Here is a 24,016-nt window from a genome sequence, read left to right on the forward strand (position 1 = left end):
TTGTGCAGGCAATGTGGGTATTAGAGAAAGTGAGCTCTCCAGTGTCGCTTCTCACATGGACATGAATTCTGTTCGATTGGGGCCCCACCCTGATGACTTCATTTAATCTTAATTACCCTTTAGAGGCCCCATGTCCAAATACAACCACACTGGAGGTTACAGCTTCAACATGTGAATTTTGAGGGACACAAACATTTATTCCATAACATAGATTTGTGCTAAGTGCTTGACATGCAGTATCACAATTGATCCATTCAATAATGCTTGCTTAATTTTCTCTCTAACTTCCTAAAATAGGTTCTTTTATTGTTACCAGATTTTTTTTTTTTTTGAAACAGAATCTTACTCTGTCACCCAGGCTGGAGTGCAGTGACATGATCACTACTCTCCACAGCCTCAACCTCACAGGCTTAAGCAATCCTTCCAGCTCAGTCCCCCAAGTAGCTGGGACTACAGGCATGTACCACCATGCCTGGCTAATTTTTGTATTTTTGTAGGCACAGTTTCACCGTGTTGCTCAGCCTGTTCTCAAACCCCTGGACTCGATTGATCCTCCTGCCTTGGCCTCCCAAAGTGCTGGGATTACAGGCATGAGCCTGTACCCAGCCTTGTCTCCATTTTATAGGTAAAGAAACTGAGGCTAGGTGACTACTGGCCCAAGGTCACACACTCTCTAAGATGGAACTTAAACCCAGAACTACTGACTTCCTGCTTATTAACTGCCACGTCTGTCTGGGCCTTAAGTTCTTCATGTTAAAAATGAGGGTGAGAAGGCCGGACGCAGTGGTTCACACCTGTAATCCCAGCATTTTGGGAGGCCAAGGCGGGCAGATCATCTGAGGTCAAGAGTTTGAGACCAGCCTGGCCAACATGGTGAAACCCTGTTTCTACTAAAAATATAAAAAAATTAGCCAGTCGTGGGGGTGCCTACCTGTAGTCCTAGCTACTTGGGAGGCTGAGGCAGGAGAATCGCCTGAACCTGGGAGATGGAGGTTGCAGCGAGCCAAGATTGCACCATTTCACTCACGCTTGGGCAACAAGAATGAAACTGCATCTCAAAAAAAAAAAAAAAAACCACTGGTGAGAATCTCTGCCCTGTCTACTTCTGTCTACTTCATGTGGGGTTTTACCTGGAAGACTTTGATTCCTGCAAAGTGAGATGTGCACATATAAGTTGTTTTCCTTAAGCAGAAAATATCCAATGATAGAAGTGTTCTAAAATGTGGCTGTCCCAGGACATTCAAATTAGCCCCCCTTAATCTCAGAACTGGAAGGGAGCTTTGAGATCATCTACAGTTGATGCTTGAACAATGCAGGGGTTAGGGGCATTGACCCCCGTGCTCAGTTGAAAATCCACAGATAACTTTTCACTCCCCCAGAACTTAACTACTAATAGCCTACTGTTGAACAGAAGCCTTACTGAGAACAGAAAGTTGATTGACATATATTTTGTATGTTATAGAGATTATATACTGTATTCTTAAAGTAAGCTGGAGAAAAGAAAATGTTATTAAGGAAATCACAGGGAAGATGAAATACATTTACTATTCATTAAGTGGAAGTGGATCATCATGTTTTCCATGTTTGTTGTCTTCATGCTGAGAAGGTTCAGGAGGAGGTGGAAAAGGAAGGGTTGGTCTTGCAGTCTCAGGAGTGGCAGAGGCAGAAGGAAATCTACCTGTAAGTGAACCTGCACAGTTCGAGCCCATGTTCAAGGGTCAACTGTAGTGTTATATAACCACTCCCCACCACATCCCACCGGGTGGGATAAGAAAACATGTGCCCAGATAGGGGAAATGCCTTGCCCCAGGTCGTGGATTAGAACTCAGGGGAGCTTAGTCCTGGTCTACTTACTGCTCTACAGGTTCTTCCCAACAGGCTCAGCCTCAGTCTCGTCCATGAATTTTTCCAAATTGGGCCATTTGGTGGGAGCAGCGGGGTTCCACCTCACTGCTGGATTGCCATCAGGAACAGCTGGTATTCAGGAAGCATCCCCTTGTCCTGAACCAGGATATGGTGAGTTCCATGGTCACAGCTGCATGACTCTGGCCCATGCAATTTATAGCCTCCCTACCTTGGTTTTCCCATCCATTTTCCTGCGATTAGCAAGTACAGGTGGCAAACTGGTGGCTCAGAAACAAGTTTGATTTTGCAGGCTCTATGTGGCTTATACATGTTTTAAAATATGATGTCATAGGGGAACAGAAGTACCTTTTTCACTACCCATGATCGTTCTTATTTGGGGCAGACCCCTGTAACAAAAGACAGATTAAGAGAAAAACAAGTTTATTAACATATACACCTTATGAATACATGGGAGATACTGAGGGAAATGAGTAAATCTCCAAGAGGTGCCCTAAATACCTTTGCCTGCTGAAGCAAAGAAGAAAAGTGAGGTGGCCAGGAAAAACAACATAAACAAGGGTAAGATTTGTTATGCAGATTTGAGTCCCTGCTTTTTCTCTTCATGAGAGTTTCCAGTGATAGAAGCGTATTTTGGGATGACATATTCTGGTCATATTAGAGTAGCATATCCTTAACCCCATAAATGCAACATTTTTAAAAATGAGGGAACTGGTCAGGCATAGCGGCTCATGCTTGTAATCCTAGCTCTACAAAAATTTCTTTTAAAAATTTGGCCAGGTGCAGCAGCTCATGCCTGTAATCCCAGCACTTTGGGAGGCCGAGGTGGGTGGATCACTTAAGGTCAGGAATTCGAGACCAGCCTGGGCAACACGGTGAAACCCCGTCTCTACTGAAAATACAAAAATTAGCCGGGCATGCTGGCAAACACCTGTAATCCCAGCTACTCAAGAGGCTGAGGCACGAAACTCGCTTGAACCCAGGAGGCAGAGGTTGCAGCGAGCCGAGATCATGCCTCTGCACTCCAGCCTGGGCAACAGAGTGAGACTGCATCTCAAAAAAAAAAAAAAAAAAATTAGCCATGAGCAGTGGTGCATACCTGTAGTCCTAGCTATTCTAGAGGCTAACATGGGAGGATCGCTTGAGCCTGGGAGGTTGAGACTGCAGTGAGCCATGATCATGCTACCTCACTCTAGCCTCAGTGACAAAGTGAAACCACATCTCTTTAAAAAAAAAAAAAAAAGCAACTGAAGTACCAAACTAGGAAACTTATTCCAAGCAAAGGATTAATCTCCGTAATATATAAAGAGCACCTACAAATGAATAAAAATATCAACATCTCTTGGGAGGCCAAGGTGGGTGGATCATCTGAGGTCAGGAGTTTGAAACCAGCTTGGCCAATATGGTGAAACCCCATCTCTACTAAAAATACAAAAATTAGCTGGGTGTGGTGGCACATGCCTGTAGTCCCACCTACTCAGGAGGCTGAGGCAGGGGAATTGCTTGAAACCAGAAGGCAGAGGTTGCAGTGAGCCGAAATCACACCACTGCACTCCAGCCTGTTGACAGAGCAAGACTCTGTCTCAAAAAAAAAAAAAAAAAAAAAAAGAAGGGCTGCGGGTGGTGGCTCACGCCTGTAATCCCAGCACTTTGGGAGGCCGAGGTGGGCAGATCACCTGAGGTCAGGAGTTCAAGACCAGCCTGGCCAACATGGCGAAACCCCATCTCTACTAAAAATACAAAAATTAGCTGGGTGTGGTAGCACATGCCTGTAATCCCAGCTACTTGGGAGGCTGAGGCAGGAGAATTGCTTGAACCCAGGGGGTAGAGGTTGCACTGAGCTGAGATCACACCACTGCACTCCAGCCTGGACAACAGAGCAAGACTCCATCTCAAAAAAAAAAAAAAATAGAAAACAAAGCATGTAAAAGATAATTCAATGAAAAGAACATATTAATTGTTCCTAAATGTGTGAAAAGATCAACTATGCTCATAATAGGAGAAATACACATGAAAAACACACCAAAGTACCATTTTTCACCAGATTGACAAAAAAATGTTAATTCATCATGCCACATTATTTTTAATTACATACAAAGATCTAACATGTCACCCAGGGACCATTTCACCCACTGCTCTGTTTGGCCACCAGTCTCTTGTCTCTCTCTTCAGCAGTGGTGAGGCGGATACCCTTTCCGCAGGGAAGAGAAATCCATGGTTTGTTGCCCTTGCCAATAACAAAAATGTTGAAAGGTCGAGTGGCAAAGCTGTTGCCACTGGCATCTTTCACATGAACCACGTCAAAAGATCCAGGGTGCCTCTCTCTGTTGGTGATCACACCAACTCTTCATACACAGGTTAGCACCTCCAGTCACCATACACAGGTTACCAGTGTTGAACTTGATGAAATCAGTAATCTTGCCAGTCTCCAAATCAATCTGAATGGTATCATTCACCTTGATGAGGGGATCAGGGTAGCAGATGGTGCGAGCATCATGAGTCCCCAGATGAGGGATTCCTTTGGTGTCCACAAAGATTTTTCTCACTTTGCACCACTTGTACTTGGCCTCCTCAGGTGTAATGTGATGTACAGCAAAGCAACCCTTGGTGTCATAGATCAGACAGAAATTCCCTCCTGTCTTGCCAATGCTGATGACATCCATGAATCCAGCAGGGTAGGTTATATCAGTTCTGACCTTGCCATCGATCTTAATGAACGGCTGCATGCAAATCTTAACTTCATCTCCTGTCAGGGCATACTTAAGTCTGTTCTTAAATGATGATGGGGAGACACTCTCTCAACTTGTGGACACTGGTGGATAGACAAGGAGCAAACACACTGGTCAATTTATGCAGCATCCAATGTTTTGGAGTTGCTGTCGTGGTTCAGATGCTTCTTGGGACCATGAGCCATGGCTGCATTAGGCACGGAAAGAAGAAAAAGAATTTTTTTTTAAGTTTGATAATGCATGTCTTTGGGAGAGTGTGGGAAAACAGTCACTCTCATATATTACTGACAGAAATGTAAATGAGATTGCGCCATTGCACTCCAGCCTGGGTGACAGAGCCAGACTCCGTCTCAAAAAAAACAAAAGAAAGAAAGAAATGTAAATGTGTACAATCTCTATCATGAGTAAATTGTATCTATCAAAATCATAAAATGAATTCCTTTGACCTATCAGTTTTGCCTCTAGGCATTTTATCCAATAGATATATTATCAATGTGTGAAATACTATAAATATAGGCTTGTTTATTATGGCAAAACTTTGGAAGCAATCTCTACGTCTAACAAAAAGGGTCTGGCTAAATAATGATGGTACGTTCATACAAAGAAATATCAGGCATGCCAGCGGTGGCTCAAGCCTGTAATTCCAGCACTTTGGGAGTCCGAGGCAAGAGGATCCCTTGAGCCCAGGAGTTCAAGGCCAGCTTGAGCAACATAGTGAGACCCTGTGTCTATTTATTTTATTTTTATTTTTTCTATTTTTTTAAATAAAATAAATAAATATCAGGCAGCTGTAAGCAAGAATGAGGAATCTGTTTACGTATTGATAGAGAAGGCTTTTAAGATAAATTTTAAGGGGAAAAGACAAAATATATTATCCTGTGAAAAGTATGTGATAATCTGTGTGAATAAAGGAAAAATAACATTTGCCTCATATGCTTAGAACATTTCTGGAAGAATACAAGATACTAGGGACAGTGATGGTCCCTGGAGAGGGTAACGTGCTGATCAGTTGGAGAAGATATAGGGGATTTTTTACTTTATATCCTATTTCCTTTCATTTTTGGAATGATGTGAATGAACTACCTCTTTAAAAATGAATAACATTTCAGTCAGGCACGGTGGCTCACGCCTGTAATCCCAGCACTTTGAGAGGCCAAGGCGGATGGATTATTTAAGGTCAGATGTTCGAGACCAGACTGACCAACATGGTGAAACCCCGTCTCTACTAAAAATACAAAAATTAGCCGGGTGGTAGTGGTGCGTGACTGTAATTCCAACTACTCGGGAGGCTGAGGCAGGAGAGTCGCTTGAGCCTGGGAGGCAGAGGTTGCAGTGAGCAGAGATCATGCTGAGCGAGAGACTGAGACTCTGTCTCAAAAAAAAAAAAAAAAAAGATAACATTTCAATTAAATAATAAAGATTCTCTCTTTTTTAACCCAAAAGATTTTTGCATTAAAATGTTTATTTCTTTGCTATCCTAAAAAGAAAAACATTTTTTAAAAGAAAGTAAAATATTTATTTCTGGCTTCTCTTGCAAAATTAAGTCCAGGTGTGGTGGTTCATGCCAATCTATATTCCCAGTGCTTTGGGAGGCCAAGCCAGGAAGATGGCTTGAGGCTAGGAGTTCGAGACCAGCCTGGGTAATATAGGGAGACCCTGTCTCTACAAAATTAATTAAAAAATTAGCCAGGCATGGAGGCACATGCCTATATTTCTAGCTACTTGGGAGGCTGAGGTGGGAGGATTGCTTGAGCCCAGGAGTTGCAGGTTGCAGTAAGCCACGATTGTGCCACTGCACACCAGCCTGGAGAACAGATCAAAATCCTGTGTCAAAAACATACAAACAAACAAACAAAAAAAAAACATGAGGCTCTTGGCAATACAAGGCTAACATTCCCTCAGGGCAGAGCTTGGCTGGAGCTCAGCAGGGCTGCCCCTCTACACCAGGAATGCATACCCCTGTATGCCACAGTCTTCATCACCTCCTATTTTTCCTAGCCTGGCCAGCATCACCTGCTTTTTTTAGTCATTTGGCCTTGTAAGGTAACAGGTGTTCTGGAGTCTCTTTTCACTTGTTAACCTCCTACCTCTGATTCTTTCCTTTCGTTAGGGTCAGGGTTTCTTATGCTCCACAACATCTGTGGCCTTTGCAGGCATAGTTGTGCACCTGTCCTAGAAGGTGTGGCAGTGCCTGGTTGCTGCTCAAGTCTCTCTCAGGTACTTCATGGCGGAGAATTATTGTCATCTACCACCCTTGAATGAGACAAACTTTTTTTTGAGGTGGGGTCTCACTGTGTTGCCCAGGCTGGAGTGCAGCAGCTATTCACAGGCACACAGGCATAACCAAAGCACCCTACAGCCTTGAACTCTTGGCCTCAAGCAATCCTCCTGCCTTAGCCTCCAGGGTAACTGGGACTACAAGTGTGGGCCACTGTGCCTGGCTATAAACATCTTTTTTGACAGCCCTGTCTGGGTTGGAGGAGGCTCATTTACAGAGTTGGAGAGGATCTTAGAGACTTTCTAACAAAGTCAAGAAATATATTAATAAATGGGGGAAAAAGGCTTTTCAGACACTGTAGATGGCATGGCACCATACCTGTGTGTTTAAAGACAACAGCATAGGCTGGGCACAATGGCTCATACCTATAATCCCAGCACTTTGAGAGGTCAAGGCGGGAGGATTGCTTGAGGCCAAGAGTTCCAGACCAGCCTAGGCAACACAGTGAGACCCTAGCTCTAAAAAAAATTTAAAATTTAGCCAGGTACAGTGGCACGTGCTTATAGTCCCAGCTATTTGAGAGGCTGAGGTGAGAGGATCACTTGATCCTGGGAGGTTGAGGCTGCAGTCTGCCGTAATCGTGTCACCATACTCCAGCCTGGGTGACAGAGCAGGACCTTGTCTCAAAAAACAGAACAAGGCTGGGCGCAGTGGCTCACGCTTGTAATCCCAGCACTTTGGGAGGCCGAGGTGGGCAGATCATGAGTTCAGGAGTTCAAGACCAGCCTGGCCAACATGGTGAAACCCATCTCTACTAAAAATACAAAAATTAGCTGGGTGTGGTGGCACGTGCCTGTAATCCCAGCTACTCAGGAGGCTGAGGCAGGAGAACTGCTTGAACCGGGACCCAGGAGATAGAGGTTGCAGTGAGCCGAGATTGCCCCACTGCACTCCAGCCTGGCGACAGAGCGAGACTCCATCTCAAAAAAACAAAAAACAAGCAACAACAACAACAACAAAAACCCTACCATATATACATTTATGTTTGCATGTTAGAGACTAACCTGGAAAGATACCTAAACATCTGATAGAGTGGTTATCGATTTGGGAGGAAAACAGTTTTGTCTACATACAACATATCCTTTCACTTTGTCTGCCTTTCACTGTCTTTGAGTTATTACAGAGGCTTCATTGACTTCCTTCCCCTCACTCCATGGAAGAACCAGTTTGCCTTTATTTATGTATTCATTTCAATACTCTTGATCTATAAATCTGTCTGTTTTCAGAATCTCTTTTGATTCTAACATCTCTTTGATTCTAACATTTGTCTGGTTCTCTCATTGATAAAAGAGTAGAATGAAATCTTTAACGCGTGTCCATATTGTATCTATATGAGAGTCATTATTTTACCTTTTTCTGAAACTTATCTTTGAACAATTATAGTCTAACTTGGAAGGATGCTTGAGAAATGGATAAGAGTGATTTATCAGTTTGAAGAGGTGTCTAGGGATGGAGTAGAAAGGAGACTTACTTTCTACTGTAAATTTTTCATACTACAAATTTAAATAGAAATTTTTTTTTCTTTTCTTTTTTTTTTTTTTTTTTTTTTTGAGAAGGAGTCTCGATCTGTCACCCAGGCTGGAAGGCAGTGGTGCCATCTCAGCTCACCGCAACTTCTGCCTCCCAGATTCAAGTGATTCAAGCAATTGTCCCACCTCAGCCTCCTGAGTAGCTGGGATTAGAGGCTCATGCCACTACGCCCAGCTAATTTTTGTATTTTTAGTAGAGACAGGGTTTTACCACGTTGGCCAGGCTGATCTCAAACTCCTGAGCTCAAATGATCTGCCTGCCTTGGCCTCCCAAAGTGCTGGGATTACAGGTGTAAGCCACCCCGCCAGGCAAAAATTTGAATAGAAATTTTCAATAGAATAAGTATCCATTCAAAACTATAAACAAGTACAATTTTTGTATTCTTTTTTTCAAAGAAGTAATTGAAAAGAAAACTAATTGAAAAGAGGAAACTAAAAATAGGAATTATAACCTAGTGAGTAAAAACATGGGATTTAAGGTCAACCAAAGTTGGATTTAAGGTTCTGACATTTTCTTTCTTTTTTGGTGGGGGACAGAGTTTTGCTCTTGTTGCCCAGGCTGCAGTGCAGTGGGCAATCTCAGCTCACTGCAACCTCCACCTCCCAGGTTCAAGCAGTTCTCCTGCCTCAGCCTCCCAGGTAACAGGGATTACAGGCACCCACCACCACGGCAGGCTAATTTTTTTATTTTTAGTAGAGATGGGGTTTCATCATGTTGTCCAGGCTGGTCTCAAACTCCTAACCTCAGGTGATCCACCTGCCTTGGCCTCCCAAAGTGCTGGGATTACAGGTGTGAGCCATCGTGCCTGGCCCTAAAGGTCTGACATTCTCTAAGTGACTTCGGGCAAGTTACTTAACCTCTTTAAGCTGTAGTTTATTTGTTAAGTAGAGATAATGGTACCTTGTTTCCAGTGTCACTGTGAGGATAAAATGAGATTTGCATATTAAATTTTTCAACCCAGGGCCTGGCATATAGTAAACACTCACATCAAACCTGGACCACAATTATATAATAGACATAATTGTCTATTATTATGTCAACATCATCAAATCCTGTGTCTCCCAAGTACGGGATGGATCCACCAAAGGGGTGTCAAGCAATTTTAGGTGGTATTAAATAACAACGAAATCAAAGATTGAGAACATTTTTTCTTTTTCAGTTTCTTTTGATCCTCTTTGATTTCTCAAGGACTAAGTGTCAGTTTAATGCTCTTCATTCTTTAATACTTAAGACATGCTAACTCCATTTTTAACATGGAAGGAGGAAGCTTTACTACAGAGATGTCAGCAGGCAGAATCAGCTAGGATTTAGTAACACCATTCTGTTTTCGCTGCGTTTATTTTACAGGTGCATTCATTCCAGGGCTGCATTTGGACTTTCATGGGCCCTAAGCACTTTCGCCTTGGTGTATCTCTTTCTCCATAGTGAGACCCTATCTCAAAAAAAAAAATTTAAAAACTAACCGTGTGTGGTGGCATGTGCCTGTAGTCTCAGCTATTCAGGAGGCTGAGGCAAGAGGATTGCTTGAGCCCAGGAGGTCGAGGCTGCAGTAAGCTGTGATTGTGCTACTGCACTCCAGCCTGAGCAACAGAGTGAGACCCTGCCTAAAAAGAAAAAATTTTTTTTGAGATGGAGTCTCACTCTGTTGCCCAGTCTGGAGTGCAGTGGTGTGATCTCAGCTTGCTGCAACCTCCGTCTCCTGGGTCCAAGCGATTCTCCTGCCTCAGCCAACTATCCTGAGTAGCTGAGATTACAGGCGTGCATCACCACCCTCAGCTAATTTTTGTATTTTTAGTAGAGACGAGGTTTCACCATATTGGCCAGGCTGGTCTCAAACTCCTGACCTCAGGTGACCCGCCCGCCTCGGCCTCCCAAAGTGCTGGGATTACAGGCATAAACCACCGTGCCCAGCCAAAAAACTTTTTTTAAATTATACCTTATGATTGCATTGGTATAAATAAGAATATAATCCTGGCTAGATTCATTATTATTATTATCATTACTATTTTAGACAGAGTCTCGCTCTGTCACCCAGGCTGGAGTGCAGTGGTGCGATCTCAGGTCACTGCAACCTCCGCCTCCTGGGTTCAAGCGATTCTCCTGCCTCAGCCTCCCGAGTAGCTGAGATTACAGGCGTCCACCATCACGCCCGGCTAATTTTTTGTATTTTTAGTAGAGACGGGGCTTCACCATGTTGGCCAGGCTGGTTTTGAACTCCTGACTTCAAGTGATCCACCCGCCTCAGCCTCCCAAAGTGCTAGGATTACAGGCGTGAGCCACCATGCCCGGCGTTTTTTTGTTGTTTTGTTTTGTTTTGTTTTGAGACAAAGTCTCACTCTGTTGCCCAGGCTGGAGTGCAGCAGCATGATCTCGGCTCACTGCGACCTTCACCTCCCAGGTCCAAGCAATTCTCATGCCTCAGCCTCCCGAGTAGCTGAGATTACAGGTGCCCACCACAATGTCTGGCTAATTTTTGTATTTTTAATAGAGACAGGGTTTCACCATGTTGGCCAGGCTGATCTCAAACTCCTGACCTCAAGTGATCCATGCCCTTGGCCTCCCAAAGTGCTGGGATTACAGGTGTGAGCCACCACACCAGGCCTTATTATTTATGTATTGCTATTATATTTATTTTTTTCCTCCTAATTTGAAAAGAAATTACAATTATAACATTTCCATTGGTCCCCGAAAAGCCAACAGACTCAAGGTCCTGTGCCTGGTTGGCCCTGATCCATTCTATTTACGGAGAGTGCTGCCATTTCTCCATTTATAGAGGAGACGTCATTTCCTTTTTATGTGTATTCAAGTAAACAAAAATGAGTCCATTAGACAACATGAAACCAAATAATAGTACATGGGGTGGTAATAATATGGCAAAAATGAAAGCCCTTCATTTTACAGAGGAGAAGAGACTGAGGTCTAGGGATATAACACCCTGTGGAGGTGGGACAGAAATTCCTAGGCTGTCCAGACCCTTCAGGACACTTTGCAGCTCCCCCCAGCACATTCCTGGGAAGGAGATGATCCCTCCCTAGCAGCCAGGGACCAACTCCACAGTGATATGGGAAGCTCCCAAGTTACCCCACAGCCTGCCCTTGCCAAGACCTAGGCCTAGGCAGTCGGCTTCCCAGAAGATTCTTGGAGAAAACTACTTCAGAATTGGGTTTTGCTTCCATCAGATCATGCTTTGAAACCATTCAAAGGCCAACAAAGGACAAAGTCCCTTTAAATCCAAGCTGACTCACCTTGTTAAAAAAAAAAAAAAAAAAAAAAAAGAGGCTGAGCGCAGTGGCTCACGCTTGTAATCCCAGCACTTTGGGAGGCCGAGGTGAGCGGCTCACGAGGTCAGGAGATCGAGACCATCCTGGCTAACACGGTGAAACCCCATCTCTACTAAAAATACAAAAAATTAGCCAGGCGTGATGGCGGGCGCCTGTAGTCCCATCTACTCGGGAGGCTGAGGCAGGAGAATGGCGTGAAACCGGGAAGCGGAGGTTGCAGTGAGCCGAGATCATGCCACTGCACTCCAGCCTGGGCGACAGAGCGAGACTCCGTCTCAAAAAAAAAAAAAGAAAAAGAAAAAAAATGAGGGAGCTTTGAAGAAGCGTAAATTAGCATTCAAACTAGGGGGCTTCTTCAAAGGCCTGAAGACTGACTCCTGTCACCCAGGTAACCACGTCCTGATCAGAGGACACATCCCTGAGATAGAAAGCAGGGCCCCTGACTTCCCCATCCCCCCGGGCTTTTTGTTCTGTCTACTCTTCTATTTTAACCTAACGGAGAAGAGGCTGAAGAGAAAGTCCAGAGGCCTAGCGGGAGAGCTGGAATCCACCAATGGGTACGCTTTCCGGGTCAGCTTTCCAGGTCAGCTATCTGGATGGCAAATTAGAATGGCAGTGGCAGATGAAAGTGTCCCCTGTGAAAATGCGGACACAGAAAGAGTCCTGTGAGTTAAGAGCTTTGCCACTAGTCTAAGCTGTTCTGTGGCCTGAAGCGGAACCCAGAAAGGCCCTACGAAGCTTCTGACTACATGAAAAGACCCAGCCAGGTTGGAATCCTAAATGAACACTAAACCGAGCAAGTAAACCTGGGATGAAGTTAAGCAATGACAGAATACAACTAGGGGCTGGAGAGAAAGCATCGGTCTGGTTCTGTGTGTTATGGTGGTTTTTAAAGCAATTTTTGCCAGAAGATCATTTTGTTGTTGCACGTAAATGTAGGCAACTCATGTGTTTACATTTTCTGTATCTATTTGATAAACTGGTGTGGAAAATGAAAATAACCCAAGACAAGAAGTCATAATGATCAGATGACTGAAGTACACTGGGGTGGGGGCCGTGGAGTCCAAAACATGCCTTCAAACTGAAGTGTTAATATTCTCCTGGCGCAGCTGTTTCTCTGGAATTTGGGGGAGATCCTGCTCTCCCCACTCCATCCCCATCTCCATGCAACATCTTTGTGTCTCTTCTCTCTCTTTCTAATCAGTTACCTAGAGGAGGTAACAAGCACCACCAGTCTCCTGGCAGCAGCTGCTAGAAGAGGCTGTAGAAATGGGTAGTGTATAGGCGATAATAACTGCTAGAAGGCACAGTTGGACCATTTAATCTGTGTCCTTGATAGCCAATATCAAAGGACCTTGCTTATTCAATCATTCAACAAATATCTATTGAGTTTCTGCTGTGTGCCAGGTGGTGGGCTGAAAGGAAGTTGCACAGACCAGAAATGGAATCTGAGCCTCCCACAAGGCAGGCAAGAATTCTGACCCTGAACCACAATGGACATCCCCATGAGTGCCCCACAGTAGCCCCCAGCCACAGCAGAAATTAGCAGGTGGCACCAGTGTGCAAACAGTCTGCTTCTTTTAACACCCCCCTCTTCCTGTTTTTTGGTATTCTTCTTCCTTTCACTTATTCAGATGAAGGAGGGAGACATATCAGAAAGATGGAATTGTTAGGGGGCCAACAGATGGGCCTCTCAAGTGGCCTCTAACTAGGTGAAGAACTTTTTTGTGCTGGGTTGATTCTCAATTAATTCACCCATTCCCCTCTCCCAGACATACATGTCATCATTACTAATCATTATGCACAATCACTTGAGCCTCTCGGAAGATTTCTTGTGGCCTTTGTCAGGGATCCCTGTGCTCCAACTTCTGTCTTCTGGCTTAGGCAAGGTGTATACATTCATTTAACAGACATTCATGAAATATCTTATAGAGCGGGCGCAGTGACTCATGCCTGTAATTCCAGCACTTCGGGAGGCCAAGGCGGGTGGATCACTTGAGCTCAGGAGTTTGAGACCAGCCTGGGCAACATGGCGAAACCTTGTCTCTAGAAAAAATACAAATATTAGCCAGGTGTGGTGGTGTGTGCCTGTAGTCCCAGCTACTCAGAAGGCTGAGGTGGGAGGCTCATTTGAGCCTGGGAGGTTGAGGCTGCAGTGATCTGAGATTGCACCATTGCACTCCAGCCTGGGTGACAGAGCGAGACCCTGTCTAATATATATATGTGTGTGTGTGTGTGTGTGTGTGTGTGTATACTTTCTACATGGTAAGCACAGTACCATGTGCCAAAGATACAATGGTGAATAAGACAGACAGGGTCCCTGCTCTTCTGTGGTTCACAGTCTGGTAAAGAAGACAATAATCTAGCAAACAAAGAGCAATGAAATGATTGTCCCTCTTGTGGTAAATGTGATTTGGAAAACCAAAGAGACACGATGGTAGAGAATAAGGAGAGTTGTCAGAAAGGTTTCCCTGCAGATAAACTTTTAAAGATCTCAACCTGTGGACGGGAAATGTGGGGTTGGAGCCCCCACACAGAGTCCCCACTGGCACAGTGGCTCATGCCTGTAATCCCAACACTTCGAGAGGCTGAGGCAGGTGTATTGCTTGAGCCCAGAAGTTTGAGAGCAGCCTGGGCAACATGGTGAAACCCTGTCTCTACAAAAAATTTAAAAAATTAGCCAGGCATGAGGGTACACACCTGTAGTCCCAGCTACTCAGGGGGCTGAGGCGGGAGGATTGCTTGAGCCTGGGAAGCGGAGGCTGCAGTAAGCCTAGGTGGTGCCACTGCACTCCAACCTGGGGGACAGAGGAGACCCTGTCTCAAAAAAAAAAAAAAAAAAAAAAATCCCAACCTGAAGGATGAAGCAACTATGTAGAAAGTTGCTGAAAGAGCAGTCCTGGCACAGAGAACAGCAAAGGTATTGATGTGGTTTGGCTCTGTGTCCCCACCCAAATCTCGTGTTGAACTGTAATACTCTATGTTGAGGGAGGGACCTGGTGGGAGGTAATTGGATCATGGGGGCAGATTTCCCCTTTGCTGGTCTCATGATAGTGAGTAAGTCCTCACAAGATCTGATAGTTTAAAAGTGTGTGGCACTTCCCCCTTGTCTAGCTTTCTCTCTTGCCACCATGTGAAAACAGGCTTGCCTCCCCTTTGCCCTTCTGCCATGAAGGGCTTTAGCTCAGGCCACTGCTTCAGAGGGTGCAAGCCCCAAGCCTTGGCAGCTTCCATGTTGTGCTGGGCCTGTGGATGCGCAGAAGGCAAGAGTTGCAGTTTGGGAACCTCCACTTAGATTTCAGAGGATGTATGGAAATGCCTGGTGTCCAGGGAGAAGTCTGCTGTAAGGGCACAGCCCTCCTGGAGACCCTCTACTAGGGCAGTGTGGAGAGGAAATGTGGAGTTGGAGCCCTTACACAGAGTCCCCACTAGGGCACTGCCTAGTGGAGCTGTGAGAAGAGGGCCACTGTCCTCCAGACTCCAGAATGGTAGACCACCCAACAGCTTGCACTGTGCACCTAGAAAAGCCACAGGCGCTCAACGTCAGCCTGTGAAAGCAGCCACAGGGGCTGTACCCTGCAGGGCCAGAGGGGAGGAGCTGCCCAAGGCCTTGGGAGCCCACCCCTTGCACCAGCATTCCCTGGATGTGAGACATGGAGTCAAAGGAGATTATTTTGGAGCTTTAAGATTTAATAACTGCCTGCTGGATTTTGGATGTGCATGGGGCCTGTAGCCTCTTTGTTTTGGCCAATTTCTCTCATTTGGAATGGAAGCATTTACACAATGCCTGTACCCCCATTGTACCTTGGAAGTAACTAACTTGTTTTTGATTTTACAGGCTCATAGGTGGAAGGGACTTGCCTTGTCTCAGATGAGACTTTGGACTGAGACTTTTTTGTTTTGTTTTGTTTTTTATTTGAATTCTCTCAACCCCTGCAGAGGACTTGGACATTTGAGTTAATGCCAGAATGAGTTAAGACTTTGGGGAACCACTGGGAAGACATGATTGTATTTTGAACTATGAGAAGGACATGAGATTTGGGAGGGGTCGGGGCAGAATGATATGCTTTGACTCTGTGTCTCCACCCAAATCTCCTGTTGAATATAATCCCCAGTGTTGGGGGAAGGACCTGGTGAGGTGATTGGATCACGGAGGCAGATTTCCCCCTTGCTGTTCTCATGATAGTGAGTGAGTTCTTATGAGATCTGATGGTTTAAAAGTGTGTAGTACTTCCCCCTTCACTTGCTCTCTCTCCTGCTGCAATGTGAAGACACAATTGCCTCCCCTTTGCCCTTCTGCCATGACTGTAAGTTTTTTGAGGCCTCCCCAGTCAATGCCTCCTGTACAGCCTGTGGAACTGTGAGTCAGTTAAACCTCTTTTCTTTATAAATTACCCAGTCTCAGGTAGTTCTTTATAGCAATGTGAGAATGGACTAATACAGATATTCTAGAAACTTTCAGAAGGCCAGGCACTAGATGTAATAAGAGGAGTTGAGTAATACAGGCAGAGGTTGGACAGGGAGGCAGAGGTCAGCTTGGACCTAGTCTTGTAGGCCAGGGTCAAAAGTTTAGATTTTATTACAAGAGTGAAGAGAAAGGCTCATAAGTGACTTCTTATAAGAATGGTCTCCTGGCTGGGTGCGGTAGCTCGCCTGTAATCCCAGCAGTTTGGGAGGCTGAGGTGAGTGGATCACCTGAAGTCGGGAGTGCGAGACCAGCCTGGCCAACCCCATCTCTACTAAAAAATAAAAATAAAAAATAAAAAATTATCCTGGCATGGTGGTGGGCACCTGTAATCCCAGCTACTTGGGAGGCTGAGGCATGAGAATCTCTTGAACCCAGGAGGCAGAAGTTGCAGTGAGCTGAGATTGTTCCACCGCACTCCAGCCTGGGCAATTGAGCGAGACCCTGTCTCAAAAAAAAAAAAAAATGGTCTCCCATGGAAAACCAATTTATATTGGTTATCATGTATTATATTATATTAGTTATTATAATTCTGTCTGTGGATTGAAGCATATCTGGAAAGGACAGAGTGGAAGCATGGAAACCAGGCAGGAGGCTATTCAGTGGCCCAGGTGAGAGATGGTTATGGCTAGATTGGGTTCGTGGCCTCAATGATGGAGAGAACTGAGTGGATTCAGGATACATTTTGAAGATACTACCAAAAGGTCTGATGATGGGCTGGATGTAGGGAAAGATCAAGCTCCTCTAATCCCTCTGGGTGAGAGGCTATTTCAACTTCTACCACCTCCTATAGTGACCTGAGGTGGAGATAAAGGGCTCAAATTAGGACCCAAGATTAAAGACCTAAACCCAATCAAGTTCAAGGAACCTGGAACTGAAAAGTAAATACAAAATCTGAGACTTTTAGGCCAGTGATAAAACTAGGCCTTGTTACATAAAGGAGAGAGAAAATGAGGCCCAGAAATTATTGCTTCTTTTTTCGAGATGGAGTCTTGCTCTGTTGCCCAGGCTGGAGTGCAGTGGCGTGATCTCAGCTCACTGCAACCTCTGCCTCCCAGGTTCAAGCAATTCTCCTTCCTCAGCCTCCTGAGTAGCTGGGATTACAGGCACACACCACCATCCCTGGCTAATTTTTGTATTTTTAGTAGAAACGGGGTTTCACCATGTTGGCCAGGCTAGTCTCAAACTCCTGACCTCGTGATCTGCCTGCCTCAGCCTCCCAAAGTGCTGGGATTACAGTCATGAGCCACCATGCCCTGCCACAAAAATGATTTTTTAATGACATAGATTGAACTAAAATATGCACTGTGTTCAATAGCAGAAAAAAAAAATCAAGATCCTGGAAATAAACAGAAATAGGTGGAATACATCTTCAGAGCAAATTATATAACTGTATTAGTCTGTTTTCACACTGCTATAAAGAACTGCTCAAGACTGGGTAATTTCGAAAGGAAAGAGGTTTAGTTGACTCACAGTTGTGCATGGCTGGGGAGGCCTCAGGAGACTTACAATCATGGCAGAAGGTGAAGGGGAAGCAAGAAACCCTCTTCACAAGGTGGCAGGAAGAAGTGCTGAGCAAAGAGGGAAGAGCCCCTTATAAAACCATCAGATCTCGTGAGAACTCACTCACTATCAAGAGAACAGCATGTGGGAAACCGCCCCCATGATTCAATTGCTTCCACCTGGTCTCTCCTTTGACACATGGGGATTATGAGGATTACAATTCAAGATGAGATTTGGGTGGGGACACAAAGCCTAAACATATCAACAACTATATTGAGAAACAGGCCAGGCGTGGTTGCTCCCACCTGTAATCCCAGCAGAGAAACATTAAGGAAGAGCCAAATAGTTGGAAAGCTATAACATGTTCATGGATTAGAAGACTTACTGTTATAAAGATGTCAATTCACTCCCAAAATGATCTATAAATGTAAGGTAATACCAGTCAAAATCCCAACATATTTTTCCCTTTTATTTTGTGGAGCCTGGTAAGCTGATTCTAAGTATATATGGAAATTCAGGGATCAAGAATAGCAGAGATCTTCTTGAAGAAGAATAAAATGTGAGGACTTGGTCTACTGAATATCAGAACTTAAACATGGTGCCGTCACAATTTTTTGTTGTTGTTGTTGTTGTTGTTTTTGAGACGGAGTTTCGCTCTTGTTGCCCAGGCTCAACCTCTACCTCCCTGGTTCAAGTAATTCTCCCGCCTCAGCCTCTCAAGTAGCTGGGATTACAGGCATGCACCACCACACCTGGCTAATTTTGTATTTTTAGTAGAGACAGGGTTTCTGTCTCTGCTAACACGTGAAACCCCGTCTCTACTAAATATACAAAAAAAAAAAAAAAAAATTAGCTGCACGTGGTGGCAGACACCTGTAGTCCCAGCTACTTGTGAGGCTGAGGCAGGAGAATGGCATGAACCTGGGAGGTGGAGCTTGCAGTGAGCCGAGATCATGCCACTGCACTCCAGCCTGGGCAACAGAGCAAGACTCTGTTTCCAAAAAAAAGAAAAGAAAAGAAAAGTCTGTAACTGGAGAAGTGACCATGGGGGCTTCATGTTCAAGTTGGGCAGAACAAGGAGGGTGGCTCCCTGTTCCTCATCAGGCATTGAGGAGTGCAAGGTGAATTTTGGCTTTTCTGGAAGTGGAGCAGGCATTTTTACCCTCAGGAGAGGTGCATGGAAGCAGAAACAGCGGTCAAAGCAAGGGGCCACAATCTGAATGGAGCCAAATTCACAGCTGAGTCAATAGTCCAAACCTAGCGCTTCCATCTACAGAGCTGGCAACGGAGAATTGGAAACAAAGGTTAGAAATAGAAAGGTAGCAGAGAAAGCAGGTATGCTGCTGTGCAAGAAGTGGAAAAGATAGTAAGTGAGAGGGAAACTTCTGGAACCAGCATGTAGTTAAGGGGATTGGTTTGGGAATCAATCCAAATGTCTCTCTCAGGGTGAGATCAAAGAAATAGTTTGTAATACACCCATACAATGGAATACCGTGCGGCTGTAAGAAAGAATGAGATAGAGCTGCCTGCAATGACATGGAACAATGCCCATGCTACTTTATTATGAAAAGAAATTAGGCCGGGCACAGTGGCTCATGCCTGTAATCCCAGCACTTTGGGAGGCCGAGGCGGGGGGATCACGAGGTCAGGAGATCGAGACCCATCCTGGCTAACACGGTGAAACCCCCTCTCTACTAAAAACACAAAAGAAATTAGCCGGGAGTGGTGACGGGTGCCTGAAGTCCCAGCTACTCGGGAAGCTGAGGCAGGAGAATGGCGTGAACCCTGGAGACAGAGCTTGCAGTGAGCCGAGATAGTGCCACTGCACTCCAGCCTGGGAGACAGAGCAAGACTCCCGTCTCAAAAAAAAGAAAAGAAATTATGGAGGAGTAATAATTATGTGTGTGGGGAGAGATGAAGTAGATATGATTTTATAAATAGGCAAATCTAAAAGCATACACTCAGAATTATTAACAGCAGTTTTGTCTGTGGTAACTTGTAATTTTATAAGTGTCTGAATTGTTAGAAAAGTTTTGTTTTGTTTTGTTAGACAGAGTTTTGCTCTTGTTGCCCAGGTTGGAGTGCAATGGCACGATCTCGGCTCACTGCAAACTCCACCTCCTGGGTTCAAGCGATTCTCTTGCCTCAGCCTCCCGAGTAGTTGGGATTACAGGCGTGTGCCACCATGTCCATCTAATTTTTGTATTTTTGGTAGACACGGGGTTTCACCATGTTGGCCAGGCTGCTCTTGAACTCCTGACCTCAGGTGATCTATCCACCTGGGTCTCCCAAAGTGCTGGGATTACAGGCGTGAGCCACCACGCCTGGCCAGAAAAGTTTTACAAAGCACATATATGACATTGTAGCAATAACTTTGAAAGAATCATTTAATTTTTTTTAAGACAGGGTCTCGTTCTGTCGCCCAGGCTGGAGTGCAGTGGTGTGATCACGGCTCACTTCAGCCTCGAACTCCTAGGCTCAAGCAATCCTCCCACCTCAGCCTCTTGAGTAGCTGGGACTGCAGGCATGAGCCACCAAGCCTGGCTAATTTTTTTATTTTTTGTGGAAACGGGGTTTTACCATGTTGTCCAGGCTGCTCTCAAACTCCTGGGCTCAAACAATCACCCTGTCTCAGCCTCCCAAAGTGCTGGGATTACAGGCATGAGCCACTGCACCCAGGAAAAGAATAATTTTAAAGATCCTTAGAAAAATGATTGAATGGACCAATTTAGAACATCTATGAGGACTCATCAAATGTTTCTATTCTACTCGAAAAAGCTTTGTATTCCTCGGCCTGCCAGGGTCTGCAAATAGGGTGTGAGCCTGAGGTTTGGGGATTTTGTGTCTCAACACTTATTTGGATCTCATCCCTGTCTTCATCTCTGATCCCCATCCACCTCCTCATACCAGTTAAAGACTGAAGGGAAGAGGAAGAGAAGAGGGTCGTTAGTGGAAGGGTACTGTGCATGAGGACTCTCTAGTGAGGTTCCTGGGAAGGTCCAGTCCCTGGAGAGTTGGGCAGGAAACAGCCCATGTGAATGAGTCAGGGCTGGTGAGAAAGGGAATCGGTGAAGAAGTTGGGGATACAGTGGGAGCAGGAACCCCCACAGCTCCCTCACTCATGGCTGCCAAACCTGTGCCCTTCTCTGGAGAGGACTACTGTGTTTGTAGGAAATAAGGGACAAAGTTCAGCCTGTGGTCAGTTCTTACTTACAAAGCATCAACAGCCCCACATAAAGGGTGTGCCACAACAGAATTCTCAAAATGGCAGAACTGTCATTCTCACACAAATACACAGTGAGAACCTTCACAAGATAACTGTCAGGATGACAAAGTTGGTTCAAAGAATGATTTGAGAACCGGTGTGTGTGTGTGTGTGTGTGTGTGTGTGTGTGTGTGTGTGTGTGTGTGTGTGTGTGTGTGCTGGAATAACACAGCTAAGTTACCTACAAAACTGGCTACTGCCCTGCAGGCCAACAAGACTGAAATAGGAGGTAGGACTCAACTCCCGAGCTGGGGCTCAGATACCAACCAGATTGAGGACTAGCTAAAACAGGGCCAGGGCAGAAGCAGTTTTCCATAAGATTTGCCAGCTAGTCCGCCATGTCAGTTTACCATTGCCATGGAAACACCTGGGAGTCACTGCCCCTTTCCATGGCAATGACCTGATGATCCAAAAGTTCTTTTCCCTTCCCTAGAAATTTCTGCATAAACTGCTTCTTGTTTGTTTTGTTGTTGTTGTTGTTTTGTTTTGTTTTTTGAGACAGAGATTAGCTCTTGTTGCCCAGACTGGAATGCAACGGTGCAATCTCGGCTCACTGCAACCTCCACCTTCCAGGTTCAAGCGATTCTACTGTCTCAGCCTCCTGAATAGCTGGGATTACAGAAGCCTGCCAGCACGCCCAGCTAATTTTTTGTATTTTTAGTAGAGAGGGGGCTTCACTGTGTTGGCCAGGCTGGTCTCAAACTCCTGATCTCAGGTGATTCACCCAATTTAGCCTCCCAAAGTGCTGGGATTACAGGCAGGAACCACCGCGCCCGGCTCTAAACTGCTTTTTAATCTGCATGTAATGGAAAGTGGGTGTAAATATGACTGCAAAACTGCCCTGAGCTACTGCTACTCTCTGCCTACAGAGTACCCCTCCTTTGCAGGAGCAGTCACTGAGCTGTAACACTGCCTCTTCAATAAAACTGTTTTCTTCTACCTCCGGCTTGCCCTTGAATTCTTTCCTGGGCAAAGCTAAGAACCCTTACCAGCTAAGCCCCACTTTGGGGCTCACCTGCCCTGCATCAAGACCATTACCTTTGGGGTTATCATTATCATCTCATTCACATCTCTACCAGACAAAAACCCTTTGCATCTTATCCATTTTTGACAGGTCAACATCTGACATTACAGACTCTGAGCCCTAATCTAGAAAAATAAGAAGGAGAAAATTCTGTTCCTCTAGAATAGCATTTCTCAACCAAGATTCCAAAGAAAGGACTGAGCCCTAATTTGCCCAGCGCATTCTTTGTTGATCAACTTCTCTCCTCTGAAACTAGAGTGGTGCTAGTTGTGTACTATCTGTGGGAGAGTTGAGAAAATAGTCCCTCCAACCATTTTCTGTGTCCCAAGAACGGAGTGACGCTGATTTCTCAGAATTCTTTTGCCCTGTTTCCAAGTTTTGGATAATTTTTCTTTTTTTCTTTTCTTTTCTTTTCTTTTTTTTTTTTTTGAGACAGTCTCACTCTGCTGCGCAGGCTGGAGTGCGGTGGCGCAATCTCGGCCCACTGCAGCCTCCACCTCCTGGGTTCAAGCAATCCCCCCACCTCAGCCTCCCAAGTAGCTGGTACTACAGTCATGCACAAGCATGCCTGGCTAATTTTTGTATTTTTAGTAGAGATGGGGTTTTGCTATGTTGGCCAGGTTGACCTCGAACTCCTGACCTCAAGTGATCTGCCCACCTCAGCCTCCCAAAGTGCTGGATTACAGGCATGAGCCACCATGCCCAGCCGAAAAATTTCTCTTAAGAAGGAAAACTAAAGGTGTTTAGTTTTTCACACTCTATAATGTGAGAGAGTTCAGCTACAGCAACTTGTACCTTCAGTATTAGAGGACTCAACTAGGAGAAAAACCTGATAAAAATGCTCTGAGTACAGGAAGAGCTTTAGTGAGAACTTGAACCTCGTTCAACATCAGGAAATTCACAGGGGAGAGAAGCCATGTGCACCTACAACATGAGGGAAGAGGGCTTCTGTGGGTTCAACTCTCCTCGGTCACCAGAAGGAAAGGTCCTTGTTACAGAGAAATCCTAGACCTGCTCCCAGTGGGAAGAGAACTGAATTCACAACCTTACACTGATTGAATATCTCAACACCCACACTAGGGAGAAATTCCGCAAACATCCTGATTAAGTCAGTTTCAGCTGCAGCTTCAGCAGGCAGGGGAGACTTCACAAAGCAGACATCATTTAAATGTCCAGAGTGCAGGAATGGCTTTGGCCAGAGATCTATTGTAGATGGCTGAAGGAGGTAGACCCACAAGCTGGGAAAACCTCTCCACTGGGGCTTTTTCACCCTGGAACTTTGGCCCACAAAGCATCGTACTCTTGCAGCTGTACCCAGAATATTCCCTTTGCTGTCTGCTTCAGGTTAGCCCCTGGTGTGTGTCAATAATTTGTAAGGGTTAATAAAGGACTGTTGGGTCAAACAGACCTGGTCCACATCCTGGCTCTGTCACTTACTGGCTTTGTGATATTAGGTAGATCAATTAATTTCTCTCAGCCTCATTTTAACTTGTTTAAGATGGGATTAATATAGCACCTACTTCATAGGTGATGAGAATTAGTGAGAGGATGAATGTAAATGCATGGTGAGCATCAGTGAATTAGGTTGCTTTCCACCACCTTCTTTTCCTTTGGCTGACCCATTTCCCAGAATCCAAAAGCTCATAGTCCCTTTGAGCCCACCAGCTTGAGCACTGGGTATGGAGAAGTGTTGTTTTGTGTGCAGCTGTTCAAACGATGGCTCTGATGTTACATAACTTTCCCATGGTTTAGGAGGTTCCCAAGTGGCTTCAGAGAATAAAGCACAAAGCTGGGGAAGACTCTTTCTGGGTCTTGTCCAAGGACCCCCGAGGAGACACACAAATATTCTCCTGTTTCTGTCCTTGGTCAGTCCCTTAGAGTAGCAGTTCTGGTGCTAGCAGCAAACTTTCCTGAATGCTCCAAACACAGCCAGAGGATAGGCCTGCAGTGAGATGACGATAGAACATGATAGCTATATTAGGTCATCAGAGACAACCTGTTTGTTTTGCAGACAAGGCAGAGTTATCAGATTTAGCAAAAATACAAAATGCCAATTATATTTGAATTTCAGATACACA

General features: G+C 45.1%; 1 pseudogene; it reads right to left on the minus strand.

The window, feature by feature from the left end:
• Nucleotides 1-1,721: 1,721 nt before the first annotated feature.
• LOC100967844 (small ribosomal subunit protein eS4, X isoform-like) lies at nucleotides 1,722-4,792 on the minus strand (annotated as a pseudogene).
• Between the last annotated feature and the right edge of the window lie 19,224 nt (nucleotides 4,793-24,016).

This window comes from Pan paniscus, chromosome 9 (genome assembly GCF_029289425.2).
Source record: "Pan paniscus chromosome 9, NHGRI_mPanPan1-v2.0_pri, whole genome shotgun sequence".
Taxonomy (NCBI): Eukaryota; Metazoa; Chordata; class Mammalia; order Primates; family Hominidae; genus Pan; species Pan paniscus.